The following is a 16,092-nucleotide window of genomic DNA, read 5'->3' on the forward strand; positions in this document are numbered from 1 at the left end:
TATTAACTTAACCGTTGCATACATCCGATGCAGTACCAATTTCACTCCAATATTGCTACCCTCTTTTTTGTATGCTACACTAATCCGAGATTGTTAACTTATGACTAATTTTAAAGTTAACACAAATGCAATTTGTCAGCATAATGTATGTTGTACGACGCTCATTCATTTCATGCTTTAATCGTTTATTAACTATTTCGTTTTCAAGTGAATTTGTGAAGCAAGCGTATCATCAGGCTCCCTACATTAAAAAGTGTGGTTTTGCATTTTGATTAAATATGGATTTTGTAAATATATAAACCGGTTCATTAAGGGAATTTCTTCCATAAACCATCAACTCCAGGCCTTCACTTGATGAGCAGCTTATTTTTGTACAACATTTTTTTTTTTTCATTTTGAAAACACTATGTAATTAATTCAGAAAAGAGAATAACATCACCGCAAGTGACCATTAAAATGTTCTTATTATCGGCAATTTTGTATTGTATAATCCTTTATCTTTACACATATACACTGCGTACGATTCGTTAAGCTATACATATCTTATGATCCACATTCGGCTGAACCTTGCACACGGCTACATAAAAAATCTCTGTTACTGAACGTTGTTGAGCTCAATGCTCTGGTTCGTGGTACTGTAACCATGTCGGCTATCTCTTTCCTTTTCATCAAAAAAAGTGAGAAAGTCATAATCGGACCATTGTAGATGAGTATTTACCTTTATCACATAACTAGCCTCTCCATCTTTACGGCCACGTCATAAATATCGTAAGACACATGTGTAAAAACACTATTATGACGTTTCATGTAGTTTTGACTTCGTAATATATATATATGACGTCGCATGATTGTTTAATAGATGGAGCCGTATTTCTACTGTCTTATATATAGACGATTTAAATTTTTACTTATATTTCTATTAATAAAAGTTATGTGATTAATAGAATCTTACATTTGTAACTTTATGATATGAAATTTATAAAACTCATTTAATAATTTGATACATTCCATACCACATAGCCGCTCATGTACGATCTTCTATTTGCAAGATACAAACCCAGTACCCGGCAACTGCCCAACCTATAATTCGTAATCAATAGGTGAAGAGTTAGTTGCGTTACGTCGGGATACCTAACCATGTTTGATAAATATTGCAAAACGACACTTGTATCAAGCTGTATTATACGGTATATACAATTTTAATAAAAACTCAATTACTACGTCCTCTATTGACAACGCCCGTTACGACTTGCAATATGCACTGTCATAGTATGTTTTTTCTATAACGTAAAGGGTGTTTCCTTGTTTTTTTCTTCTTATCTCATTTTGTGACTTTAACCGTTCGTGTTTTTATCTAATCATAGTAGAGAAGATCGATCAATGTATCAAATCAAAAATAAATATATTATACAATTGTATAACAACATTTTTTAATAACAATTACATGACATTTATATCATTTATATCAATTAATGTAGTATGAGAGCCTTGACCACCAAGAGTGGTATAACAGATGAGGTAGAAGCCAGTCTGTACTTGATTTAGTATCACTTGATGGTGCTGTGTCATCCCGTTGTATACCTTGTCAATTGGACCGCAATAACATTCCGGAGATACATCAACGTCAACCGGTGAGGGATTTATTTATCCATCTGTAACGGAAACCAGTCTATATAAGTGAATGACTGTAGAGGAGCGACATATATAACAACGACTGTTTGATACAAACATTGCATAAACAAATGGATTGACACACGTTATGACCATTTACGAAATTTCACTCCATAATAAGTATAGTGCAGTGCATAGCGAAACCTGCATTACTAATACGATAACACATAGAAAGATACTAAAATAAAAAAAAATGTATATAGAAAGCATATAATATAACGACATAAAGAAAATACCAAATATAAATACATGCTAACCTTGCAAATGCATTTTAAAAGGAGACCTAATGATGTTGCTAAGAATACATATTAAAATCATATCAAGATTTTTTTCACATTACAATGCAATGTAAATTCCGTTACGTACTTTTGCAACGGAAACATTTGCATTCTATTCAATTTAATAATTCCCATGTGAATTTTTATTCATGATTTAATTGCTATACATTTACTTCTCGTCTGCTTTGAAACGAAAATTAAATTATGAATTAGGAAGAAATAAGGTTTTCGTGTAAAATATGAAATTCTAGACATCCAAAATGATTAAACATTTTTTTTTAATTTTCTGTTGTTTCTTGACATTCTTTAATAATATGTTATTTAATATACGGTAGGTTTATCGACCTCAGTGATAAAAACGACTTATGAATATTTGCTATAAATGTTGTGAAGTTCCTTAGAAGATGACAGTTATAAAATACTCACGGTAAGGCGGTCTGTAATATCCAAATCCTCCTTGACCGTATGGACTGAATGGACCGCCGAATCCATAGCCTGGGTAGATGGGAGGAGGAGGAAAGAATCCACCCCGTCGTCTACCAAATATACCTGATCTTTCCGCAGCGAAACCGAGCAAAGCACCAGCCGCTACAAGACCAAGGCTATTGGTCTGACTGGCCACTAATTGAGTCAGGCAAACGAAGGCGATCACAAAAACGAGAAGCTTCATTTTTATCTGAAATATTAGTAACACAGCAATTAAAGATACTCCACCGCCGATAGAACATAAACAATATTTACATTCGGTCAATTATTTATGTTTAATCGTATATATATATATATAAATAACAGAAAAAACACATATATATATATTTGCTTCTGTTGTTTGAGCAATCCGTACTTCACTCCTTAAAGGGCATAGCGACATGGAGTTTTCGGTCGACATTTAATTATTTTAAATACTTTTTATTCTGAAGTAAAATAAGAAGAAAAACTATTAAGTGATGGTGATAATGCTTTTTCGTTTTTTGTGTAAATGGAAACCGTAGCAGTTTGAAAGCATGAACTGGTTGTAGGTTGTGAAAGAATACAAACCGAAATTGCATTTTTAACAGATTGTGCATATCTCTAAAAACTAAAAATGGAAACGGGAAAATCGAATAACGTATGATCACCAGTATTGAGCACAGATATTTTCATTATAATGATCTCCATTCTAAGCATCTTAAATATTGAGAGTTTTTGGTGTCGAAGCTGATATGGTCTTAATTCTATACGACAATTATTTGATTGATTAATCTATTCATGATGTAAGGACTTCACTTGAATGTGCAATCATTAGCTAAACAATTCCATACTTTCACAATGATAATCACATTATAATAATAAACTAAAAATAATAACGTCGACCAAAAATAAAAATTGACGTTTTGCATACAGAATCCACGTCGTTATAATAGAAATATAAGCACCTACCTGTTGGATGGTCAAATTCTTAATCTAATAATGCAGGATATATATGCCGATGTGCACACATATATACTGACCAGGCAATTGGGCGTATTCTTCCGGGATATTGCGAAAACACACTGTCAATCTGTCCATTAAATGACCAACGGACAATGACGTGTTGTCGTCTACTATTAGTCATACATGTATTTTATTATTACTAATAAACCGCATTTAATGATAACCGATTCTCTGTGATAGACTTACATTGGACATCTGTTATTTGCATGCGTATATGATACCCATGATCACCTGCATTGCCAATATAATCGTTTTTGTGATAAAAGTATACTTATGATTTTCTATCATATCAAATATAAAATAGCAAAAAAAAAAAAACAAAAAAAAAACAAAAAAAAAAAAACAAACAAACAAAAACAAAAAAAGAAAGAAAAAGAATTGAAACCGTTTAGTAACACGAAAATAATTCAAACAAGGTATTTTTATATTTTAATGCAAAGACTAACGTCTTAAACCCCATACGTTAAAAGAGGAATAAACTATCCTCTGAATATAAGAATATTGAATCACTTTTATAAGTCTCATTTTCAAAATGAGAAAATCTGATATCAAGAAAGAAAAACAAAAAATGCTGAAACCTGGGAAATCAAACTATTGACAAAAAGGAAACTAACATGACTGCGTTAATCATTGCACTATCATAATTGATAAACAACTTTGAATATACTATGTGTAGTTTCTATGTACTTTATTTATGTATTTATGTATTTGTGTTTGGCTGATTTTCGTCTTTATTGACTGTACTTCATATAACAACATACTAATTGTGAATGTATATATATATTGTTATTTATCATGTCATCTGTATACTGTATTTGTTGAGTCTGAGACATCCAAAGCGATAAATGTGTCAACAAGCACGACAGGACAGTCCTGGGGGTCTTATACATATCGTAAGTGTTTGGTGTGTGTCTACAAATTGCTTATATTCCAGGTCTATTTATCACTGTTTATCTCGTTGTAGTGATTGTATCACCATATATGTTACACACACATCATTGCTTGTTTTACGTCACCGCTGAATTATGAAATATTGCCGTCACCTTCGGATAATAGGATGACGTATGTGATCATTTCTGCCCTTGCAATAATGACATTGGTAAAAGCTTATATCTTTGAACAATATATCTATCTGAGACATATTTAATTCTTTAAATTTCATACTGCTGTCCAATTTGTGCTGTACGATTGATGTTAAGCTAATTTCGCAGACAAAACTGGTACTTCATAGAAACCTCGCATTATGTTGTCAGCCTGTGATCATAACAAACCCAAACCAATTAAAGGATTGTTACGTCGGGTAATGTTGTCAGCCTGTGATCATAACAAACCCAAACCAATATATTTAGCCAATTTGCATTTTTTATGTTTCTAAGACTAGTCACTGTGTCATTCTGAGGATCGTATTATTCAATTTGATTTTTTCTCACAGTTTATTTGCTAATACATTATTTTTCCGCAGCTAAATGGTAAATTGGTTATCACATTGAAAATGAGCTATGGTAACGGTATAAAAACTGCATTGGTAAAATGGTAACTTTATTTAGATAAATACCATTGGATGTTTTCTAAATGTCTCGGGTCCTTCTGGTTACATTTCATTTCATCCTATGATAGACACAATGCCGAGTACGCATATCTTATAAGATTGATTTATCGCATTTAAAAAAAAAATCAATATCGATTATATGCATTGTATGACCATAGTCAGGATATATCTTTTCAATTTTAAGAATAATTTTTAACATTTTTCAATAGATTTTCACGCTGACGTGAATCCTGTCTTTTATGACCCTTTGAACTCTAATGAAACTGTTTATACGCCAAAACCTAACTGCCAATATTAACACTTGAAATTATCATACATTGTGTTCAGTAGCAACATGGACTTTTTTGCGTGGTACAAATGCATCGAGTGTGTCACAGGTTTGGTTCAAAAGTTTATTTAAAGTTATATTATAATGTTTGGGTTTTTGTGGACCGTTGTTTTTAATATGTGATTTTCCCATCAGATCTATAACACATTAATATCTTAAGAATGCACATTTCTGAGGTTGCAGTCTCGTTGAAGTCTCGTGGCAACCTAGATTAAAGAAGTTTCAAGATTTTCAAATAAGACATCGAAATTTGGCAAAAACTAGACTTCGATAGTTCTTAGAATTTCGTATATGAGGTTTATAAGCTTTCATCTTTTTTTGTTGTATAATCAATGTGATAGCAGTTTTAGCTGTTTCGAGCTATTTTTGCTGTAAAGTTTTCTTAGATTAATTAGAATTGAAATGTTTAGAATCAACATGGGACATATTACAGTTTTGCCACTTTAAACGGACATTTTATGGTAATCTGAACACTTTTAATTTTTACTCGAAAATATATATAGAAAAGAAAACCAAATATTCAAATGTTGCCAACCATTAAATACACGGACCTCAGCGTGTTACCTGGTTTAGAAAGAGCGACCTTTTCTTCAGTGATAAGCAAAGTGTTTTCACAAGTTCAATACCAAAACGTTTTCTATAAAGTGTTAAGATGTGGCAATTTGTAACAGGAAAAGAAAGGGTCGGGTAGCATGTTTTGCTATTCTGAATAAAAATCAGAGTCTTTTTTAACACAAGTGCTATATTTGTTACACAAATGTTGTAGATAACTGTACAACGGATAAACATGTTTGTTGTAATGAGGAAAACGTCTCACAAGTGATATTTTCCATCCTCGCAACAAACTAACATACAATATTCAGCGAAATTAGTTGTATCCATATTGTTAGATACATGGAACATAAGTAAGTAATAAATTCTGAAAATATTCCTACATATAACCATTAGAAAAATGTATCCATAACTTTTCATTTCGTTTATTTGGTCAAAACGAAAATAATTCTCATAAATCCAATATTCTGTTAAATAGGCATATCGTTGAGTTCCAATTATTCAAAACGATCACACGGAAATTTGTGTTTTTATTTATTTTCTTCTATGGTGTGCACTCCCATTACAAAAAAAAAAACCTTATGAGAAAAAGTTTTAATACTAGAATACTTGATTCTAACAGTTTCCGCCAGTATTTGGAGAAAATATAATTGTATTTCCATGTTAAACTGAAGATTGGTTTTGGATGTCACTTTCCTGATCATGCTGACATCCTATAGTTTTGATGAGCTATACATTCCTTACATTGTGTACAGTAGATGTAGGAACCATATGTCGTGTCATACAGTATGATATACTAAGGACATGAGTCAGTAATTGTCCCGTTAGGGCGCTAACACATGATTGCGGTAGTTGGATTTTTTTGTAAAGCGTTAAGTAAGTAATTATTACAAGTGAACAAATTGTTCATTGCATTAACAAGTTCTATAACGATTAAGAGCTGATTGCGACAAAATAAATACTTTAGTATTACACTTTTAGTGATAAGCCGATGTATAGTTCCCATTCAGTTTCATAATCACTGGCTTTCATAATAATATCGGTGAAGTCGTTTTAGTACAATTCTAAGAAGTGTTTTATAAGGCTTCTGCTTAATACGACTTGGTACATTAACAAAGATTTGTTTGCATTTATTCTGTGAAGTGCCTGGTTACATTCTATAATAGATTGAGAATGTACCATATATTTACAACGCAAAAACTAAAACAAGCATAATGTGTCGTTAGCAAGTTACACAGCTAAATCTATTAGGCTGAAGAATGAATCGAATACTGAATACCATGTAGTTAGGTTGTAGCATTGGTAGAACGTCCGGTTAGCATTTATCATTTGGAGGAAGGCTTTCGAACACCGGTCGGGCTCGTATAATTAACCCTATTCTGCAGATAATACATGCCATGGAAGTCTAGTTCGTCGTGTATACGCCTTTGTACTAGCATTCCAACCTGTGGACATCGGTTTAATGGGATGTCCATAAATGTCATACCGGACTATCTTAACGTTATTGTATCTCTAACTGTGTTTGCATTGTTGTGTTCTCTATGTTCGCTGTGGTCTCGATTAGTGCAACATGTAGATTTTGATATGTCACATTATGTTGATCTAGATGTTGTGGGTCATACTATTAACCAGGAAAACCCCAATCGTACGGGTTGGTGAACACGTGCACATAACAACGATTAATAAATGTAATATTACCTATGACTATATGTATTATATTGTATTGTACTGTATTGTATGCTAATCGCCCACGTCGTTCGTACGATGAACACGGAAAGCGTGTGTCTATAAACTAATGTCATTTATGTTATTGCTAATAAAATATTTTTGAACAATCATTCTTAAACTTGTCAAAAGCAAACATTTTTAATCTAAACAAGTTCTACAGAAATTATCTTTTTAAATAGCTATACACTTGGGAGTGTAACACTTGTTGAGCGTTGAGCGTATTAGTTTGTCTCAAGCAGCTAAGTCGTTGCGTCCATTTAATGAATGCGTACCATATGCAAATAAAAGCAACTCATGCGGGTTATAAATCAGTTCCGGTATCGTAGCCTTTGATTGAGTAGTGTGATTTATTTATGATATTTTAAGCCCACATATACGGTAAATAGTTGGATTATGCGTGCGTATCACATTAAAATAAGTCTTGATTACAACTTTCACAATTCATCTTTAATGATTGAAGCGTTCTGTGAGTTTGCGCCAGCGACATCTGGAAGTCGTAATAATTTAGAATGATAATTGATGGTCTTGTTTTGATGATGGATGGGTGACCTGTTATAATAGATACGTCAAAATAAAGCGTATCTTATAAAATATATTATATCATTATGTTTGAATGGTACATATTTAATAAGCCGTAAGTACATTAAAACTTATGTTTGCCTTAAAGTTATAAACAACCATCTCTGTAATAGGTTAGTGTTAGATAGTTTACCATGCAATTCACATAGAAAACCTTACATATATTACATTTCAGTACCGTATGCATTACTAAATCAATCCGGATTTTTTCTGATGCGTGGTGAACAAACTTGTAATTTAGCGGTATTTACATATCAAACGACTTACGAGTTGGGAATAACGCTTTACAAAAATACAAAATATTTGTTATGCATTTCATTGTTATTTCAAACAAACGAGTACATTTAGGGATTATGGACTGATACTAATACTGATGCGAGTTTTGAATCAATGTGCATATGCTTTTTTCTGTGTTATATTATCACTAAAATACAAACAAGATATTACAACACCGACACAATATAATTGCCCATCAACATCATGTTATTTCATTCGCAGGCTAAGGATGGAAGTTTGAGTGATTTAAGGACACATTATCCCAATCACTATAAATATATAAAATCCGTCGTTTGAGTCGGTATTGTTCTCTCGAAGTTTTTCGCGGGAGCTCATTTTCGCGAATCATATTGATAGGCTCTGTTACTCACGACAGGCCCTGATATGTAAAACCGTAATTTTGATCAATTTCACGAGAGATTTTTTGTTGTTGCGGATTTTGACAAATTCATCAATTACGCGAAATCAAATCCTCGCGAATACTTGAGTAACTATACAGTACACTGACATATCATCGTTTATTTATAGACTATTTCTCCTGGCCGTGTGTTTGCCACTGGAGACTTCCTTCTCCAGATAAACAGGTAAATTCGATGATTCGGGTTTAGTAATTAGATATAAATGTTCATAATAAACGACATTTGACCATTTTGTAAGATTTACTTATCTGCTACCTAATATAATTAAATATTAATTTTCATCAAAAAAAAATATTGAATCCTGGTAGTGTAGAACTTTACTCGTGTTGTCAATGTTATATAATCACAGTCACAAGTAGCGTATACTTTGCACAGTTATCACGAATAACAAGACGCTGCCAAATCACTAATATAATATTTCAATCACATTATTACTCATAGCAGAATAAGTCATACACAGATAAACAAATACCATCCCATTCACTCGACTATGGCATGTAAAGAATTTAAATTACAAATGTTAATTTTTAAAAATTAAACAGAAATATGTCTTCCAAAACATTATTTTGTATTCGTTTATGTGCAATATTTACTAAAAACGTAAAGATTTTGTTTAAAAAAGATAAAAAAAAAAATCATGAAAAAAATCCACGGTAAAAATGTAAATACGTATTCATAATGTCAAGGTTTGTCAATGACTAAAACATGCATTCACAAAAAGAAATAGTAAGAATATTTCATTTTGATGAACATAAAGCAATACTTTTGAGCAAATACTTTTGTTAAGAAACAGATTTGGTATTTTCATGAACACGAAACAACTGTAAATATTATTTTATTTTATGAATATTACAATGCTTCACGTGCCTCATTAGAAGGGTTAGACGATAAATGTCTCCCACTGAGTTGGATATGGGTCTAGAAAGTAGAATGATATCGGTCACCAGCTTACACTATTGGGGTTTTCCTGGTTATTTAGGTTTTTACTTAATATTTGACCTCTTCGTACTAAGCGCACATAGTGATATAATGTGACGATGACTCATCATTGGATGGTCCGTTTATTATATAGGTAGGGGCAGGTTGTGCTAACTAGGCCTTGATTACAACATATGAATATGTATGTATAGCTTATCTGAAAGGTCCGATACCCCGATAAGTAAATAAAAAATGAATGAACTTAATAAATAACATTAATTGATTAAAAAAGCATTACCTATACAATCCTAGTGCTTCTTTTTGATGAATAATCAAGTGTAGCATACAAGGGGAGGTAAATCCCAACACAGAATCATTTTATTAATATCTGGTCTCAAAAAAACCCCAAACAAAAACAGACTTTAACATGACAAGAATATATATTGTAATACTTTGTTGATATGCATAGCATGTGACGAAAAGTTGTATTTAACTTTGTTAGGCTTTACGTATGTTACAGATACACTATATGGCTGCTGTATCTTTAATAATCATGACCACATCATCCAATCAAAGGGAGAAAGCGAAATAAAATACTGATGTCGGAACACATTTATACTTTTAAACCAATCCAACTACAAAATAATATGCTACGGATTATCTTATGACTTATTGTGATCGCGAGACCCTCATTTCTAACATTTTCATAAATATAATTTTTACCTTTGTAGACTGTACATATACATACGCTAATGATAATACTCTCGCAAGGATCTGTGATATTTTCATACTTGAAAGTATGTGTACAAAGAGAGAGTAAAGTTCTATTTGACAGGTTTAAATATAACGGCATGGATGCTCTGCGATTTGTTCTGGTATAAAAACCACCAGAGCTTTAAAATCTTTTAATGTTGAAGCAGAGCTTTAAAATCTTTTAATGTTGAAGTATGGAAATCATATGTGAAAACAGTGTGAAGTTGCTGGTTGTTGACATGAATTTTCTTTTAAACTTTATTTTCACATAAAACATTTAAGCGTTAAAGAGACTGAAAGGAAATCTTACTAAGAAATGTAAAATAATTACAAACTAAAGTCTTTTTACATTGTCAAATTGTAACAACATCGTCTTGACTGGTATTTTGGATTTATCTTACACCAAGAAAATGGGGAAAATCAAGAGAGAGAGAGAGAGAGAGAGAGAGAGAGGGGGAGAGAGAGAGGGAGAGAGAGAGAGAGAGAGGGAGAGAGAGAGAGAGAGAGAGAGAGAGAGAGAGAGAGCAGTTCGTTTTATAGAAAATTACTCTATTAAATTATCTTATTGAAAAGAGAAAAGTTTTGTTATTATCTCAGGAAGGATAATACAGTAAAACTTCCAAAGTTGAACCTCGCAACTTACGGGGCAAGATAATTTAGGTATATGACATCTCGGGTGTAAGCAGTCTCTAAACGATATTAGACTACAGGTCGTTCCACTACTTCGCACTTGGGACAGCCCAATTCGTTCTTGTACAAATTGGGTTGTCCCCCTTTGAATTGTTTTCTTTAAGCCATCGTTACAAATCCAGTCACAGGGCTCAACACATCAACCTATGTATTAGTTTTATAACATAACATCATGTTACATGTATACCCCTTTTGCTTGAAATGAACATGTACACTACATGTATGTAAGTGTACAAGACTCATGTAAGATCCTATTTGTATATAAACCGAAGCATCTGTCTCTTAAAATGAGCTTTTAAAAAATGTGTCGTTTATTGATACGCTAAAATGAGCGTATCAATAAACGACAAAAAGGAGATCATTTTAAGAGACAGATGATTCGGTCTAATAAGTATATAACACAGGGACCTGGCACGATTTTTTTAAACTAACAGTATACATATATATATTATAGTATCAAGGGTATGAACTCGGCGGTCGAGAAAAACGGACCTATTTTTTTAAAACCATGATTATTTTAATAAATGGGTTATATACAACATTGACAGATATATTACCTTAAAGAGAAATAATTTATCTTTCCATTGAGTGCTTGATGAACAAAATTGGCCAAGTATTGACGAAGTTATGGCTTGATGAATCGAGAAATTTACGAAAAATATGCTAGGTAGACATTTCCCTGTCCGGTCGAAATGTCGTCTCGGCTCTAATGGGCACCTCAAAAACCAAGCCAAAACCACAAAATCTACGCTTGTGGTGGTAAACAGTACCCATAACTGTGTTCATCCACAACCTCCTTTGGAGGTGTCATGACCCGTACTTTGTAGAAACTCCATTTAAACATCGTGTAGCTCACTTACTTTAACCGTCACCGCCATGTTCATTTGTTTTTCGGAACGCTTCTCGAGTTTACCTACAAGCACAACATTACATAATTTGCATAATGTAGTCACGATATGTAAAGTCGAGAAGCGTTCCGAGAGAAAAATGAACATGGCGGTGACGGTTAAAGTAAGTGAGCTACACGATGATTAAATGGAGTTTCTACAAAGTACGGGTTATGACACCTCCAAAGGAGATTGTGGATGAACACAGTTATGGGTACTGTTTACCACCACAAGCGTAGATTTTGTGATTTTGGCTTGGTTTTTGAGGTGCCCATTAGAGCCGAGACGACATTTCGACCGGACAGGGAAATGTCTACCTAGCATATTTTTCGTAAATTTCTCGATTCATCAAGCCATAATTTCGTCAATACTTGGCCAATTTTGTTCATCAAGCACTCAATGGAAAGATAAATTATTTCTCTTTAAGGTAAGATATCCGTCAATGTTGTATATAACCCATTTATTAAAATAATCATGGTTTTAAAAAAATAGGTCCGTTTTTCTCGACCGCCGAGTTCATACCCTTGATACTATAATATATATATGTATACTATTGGTTAAAAAAATTTCGTGCCAGGTCCCTGTGGTATATAATGTTACACTCTTGCAGTGTCTTAACTACTTCAACAGTGACACAAGTGTTCAATATCAACCTATTATTTTATTCTCTGTGACTACGCTTTTACCACTAATTATATAATATGTAGGTTATATTTTTATATTTATTTTGTTCCGATATGCGACATTAAATAAAATTGATTATTACATTTTATTTAATTTTTGTAGTACATGTATTTCATATGGAAACAATTATATAAGTTATACCTTTAATGTTCTCCATCGGGATAATTGCTAGTTTACTTAAATTCCTATATTTTAAGACCTATAAGGATAGTCAATTGACTCTTTTCCGATAGGATACCTTCATTCTAAAGTTAAGCGATTTCCATCGATCTTACCATTAAAACAACAGTATACGTCATTCCGGTAGTAAAATACCAAGAATAAGTAGTTCTCTCATATAAAAACGAGAAAAGTAATTTGTTGTTATACTGTTATGTCTTTTAGATTTGGAACGCTGACTAGAAAATAATATAAGCAGAAACGTCGAAAAAATTCAAAAATAATTAAAATAAAAATCTGTATATATTGTTTTTATTATTTACTACAATACATTCCAATTTCATTAAAAATTGTTGTAATCTGTTTTTATTATTTACTACAATACATTCCAATTTCATTAAAAATTGTTGTAATCTGTTTTTATTATTTACTACAATACATTCCAATTTCGTTAAAAATTGTTGTAATCTTGGTCTGTGTCCAAATACAGCAGTTACACCATTTCACATTTTGTCTTCTTTTCACACGTTAAATTAATCCAGGCTAACCATCTGTAATAAAAAAATTGATTTAACATAATATTTAATGGTGTATTGAAGAACAGTTTGGAGAAAATCTTGACCGTTTTATTCGCTGTTTAGTTTGTGACTTTATAACTGCATGAATTTTATACATTTCGGAGATTTTGAAATCTTAGAGGTTTTATTTCTTTTTAAATTGAATCGAGAAACATTACAGTTTCACATATTATTGTCATTTTCAAAGTAACTGTATAAAAGTTTTAACAGTTGACGGCATGATAACTATGTCTTATACGGAAGCGTATTAGGATCACATAGGGAATTATTTTCATGATAACGAAAATGTTTTATTTGGCGGCCACCACTTAGTTATATGGCTGTTGCAATATAATTTTCTGCCCGCCGCCAGATAACTATATGCCAGAAATTTAAATGGCGGCCGCCAGATAACTATATGCCTGACAATTAAGTGGCGGCCGACAGATTAATTAAGTGGCGGCAGCCAGAAAGATTAAGTGTGGGCCCCATATAATTATTTGGCGGCCGCCAGATGAATTGAGAGGCAGCCGCCTGATAATGATAAGGCGGCCGACAAATAAAACATTTTCGTTATCCTGAAAAACGTTTCCCTATGTGAGCCTAAAACGCTTCCGTAGTGTTCTATAGTAAAGTAAACTTGCGCTAGAAGCAATTACATGTAGCTAAAACCTTATCATTTTGTATTGATCATGGTTGTATTTTTTTTGCAAAATATATAAAAAAAATCTAATATATTGAGTTAATCGCTAAATTCGGTATTAACACAAAGTAAATATAACTTTTATAACTCATAGGAAAATTAAAAAAGGGGAAAAAGGAAACATTTTTACCGAGAAAAATTTGAACGCAAATTCGCTGTAATAAATCTTTAGTTAGTATCCTACATTACGAAGTATTACTCAAACCTGTATATAAAAATAACTTAAAGCAATGAACTTACAGTATGGTATGGGTATAATCCTCATATGATGGGGTGGGCGAGGCGGATATGGTCCAATGAATGGAGGTGGTATGAACGGTGGAGGGGGAGGAATAAAGCCGCCACCTCTTCTACCACCGAATGCTGCTGCTCCTATTCCTGTTCCGAGCAGAAATATGCCGAGTTGTTGGCCAGTGATAGACGATAACAGTTGACAGGTGACAGCCTGTAGTAAACACAGAAGCACAAAGGCTGTTGGAACACTCAGCTTCATGTTGCTTCCGTTCCTGGAATGACGAAATGGCACGAATTTGATTTCCAAACTTCCCAACCAAACAAACATGCCATTACCAATAGAGTGTATATACGAAAACAGAATATTTGGCGATTACTCGAATATAGATGTATTTAATGGCGAAGTGAAATACCTGTTATAGATGAAAATAACAAACAAATGGTTTTCGTTGGATTATTTCCTTGGAAAAAACTACGAGTTATAGTGTAACAGTAATGAAAATATAAAGGTGTACATAAATCTGTAACAATTGGTCTTTTCGGCTTTTGTAAAGTTATAGATTATAACTAGAATAACCAATTCATGACCAGAACTATTGTAAATTAGCACTAGGCCTGTAGGATAAATATACTGATAAGCACAGATAAAGGTTGTTGCACAAATGGGGAATTAAAAAAATAGATCCATTGGTGTTATGCAATATTGCTTTGAGATTCGTGTTGTAGCAATAACGTCTTAAAGGATAAACATTTAAGCATTTCTATATTAATAAAATGCAAATGTTACGAAACTGAAAAGATAGTTATATGGTTTAATCGAGAATAAAAAAAATAGCATAGTTCCTGCAGAAATATTACTACGTTACTTCAAAATATGTGGTATTAAATGCATTTCAGATAATAAGAAAACCAATCCAAAACGAAAAGAAGACCCATCCAAAAGAAGATACCTGTAGACCAATGACAATACTTACCGGACCATACAGAAATAAGTATCCACTAAGTTGCCTGCCGATTCTGTCTTTTATATCGATACTTTTCGTAAACAAAGCTTATCAATCAACTAGGATTAATAAAACTTGTCTGTAGAATGGTACATCAAGCTGGGTTTTTTTCATCGACATCTGCGCAATAAACCATGGGTATAAGTGCAGGTAGTATGCGTTTATTGTCGTTTGATTACAGTTGCTGTGTTAGTGTGTATGTTTATCACTCCTAGGTTATGTAATGCACAACAAAACGCTGTCGCAGAATCAGGACAGCAGGTATATACATCTGCTTGTCTTTAACACGAACTGACGTTTATGTGACATGCCAAACCGCAGGTATCCTCACCAAATACTGTGTCACATTCTGACATATATATCGATTGGTAGAATCCAAGATAATGTTAGATTTAATAAAGTACCATATTTGTTTATATACACGATATGTTTCTTGCCTTGACAAGTTCTTCTTGGATTAATATGTCAACAGTTGGTACGTATGTATTGTTTTATAACTGAACTTAAAATATTCTTATTTTGACGATATACAATATCATGATATTTTAGTTTTTATCGTAGAAAAATGCACGAGACAATATTGTTGGAAAATGTTTATAGTTTAAAAGCTAATTATGATTCACACTCAAATACTTCTACCGTGGTCGAGTGGC

At 32.7% G+C, this 16,092-nt stretch overlaps 1 protein-coding gene and 1 long non-coding RNA gene across 2 annotated transcripts in view; one reads left to right on the forward strand and one right to left on the reverse strand.

Moving 5' to 3' along the window:
* LOC138318963 (zinc finger protein-like 1 homolog) overlaps positions 1-16,092 on the forward strand; it is a 433,896-nt gene that overhangs the window by 137,736 nt on the left and 280,068 nt on the right. The window lies entirely within an intron of this gene.
* LOC138320076 (uncharacterized) lies at positions 1,406-3,473 on the reverse strand. Its single transcript, XR_011208087.1, has 3 exons — positions 3,366-3,473; positions 2,376-2,625; positions 1,406-1,652 (listed from the first exon to the last, which is right to left on the reverse strand). It is a non-coding gene; the product is annotated as an uncharacterized lncRNA (long non-coding RNA).

The sequence above is a fragment of the Argopecten irradians genome, chromosome 3, assembly GCF_041381155.1.
Source record: "Argopecten irradians isolate NY chromosome 3, Ai_NY, whole genome shotgun sequence".
NCBI lineage: Eukaryota > Metazoa > Mollusca > Bivalvia > Pectinida > Pectinidae > Argopecten > Argopecten irradians.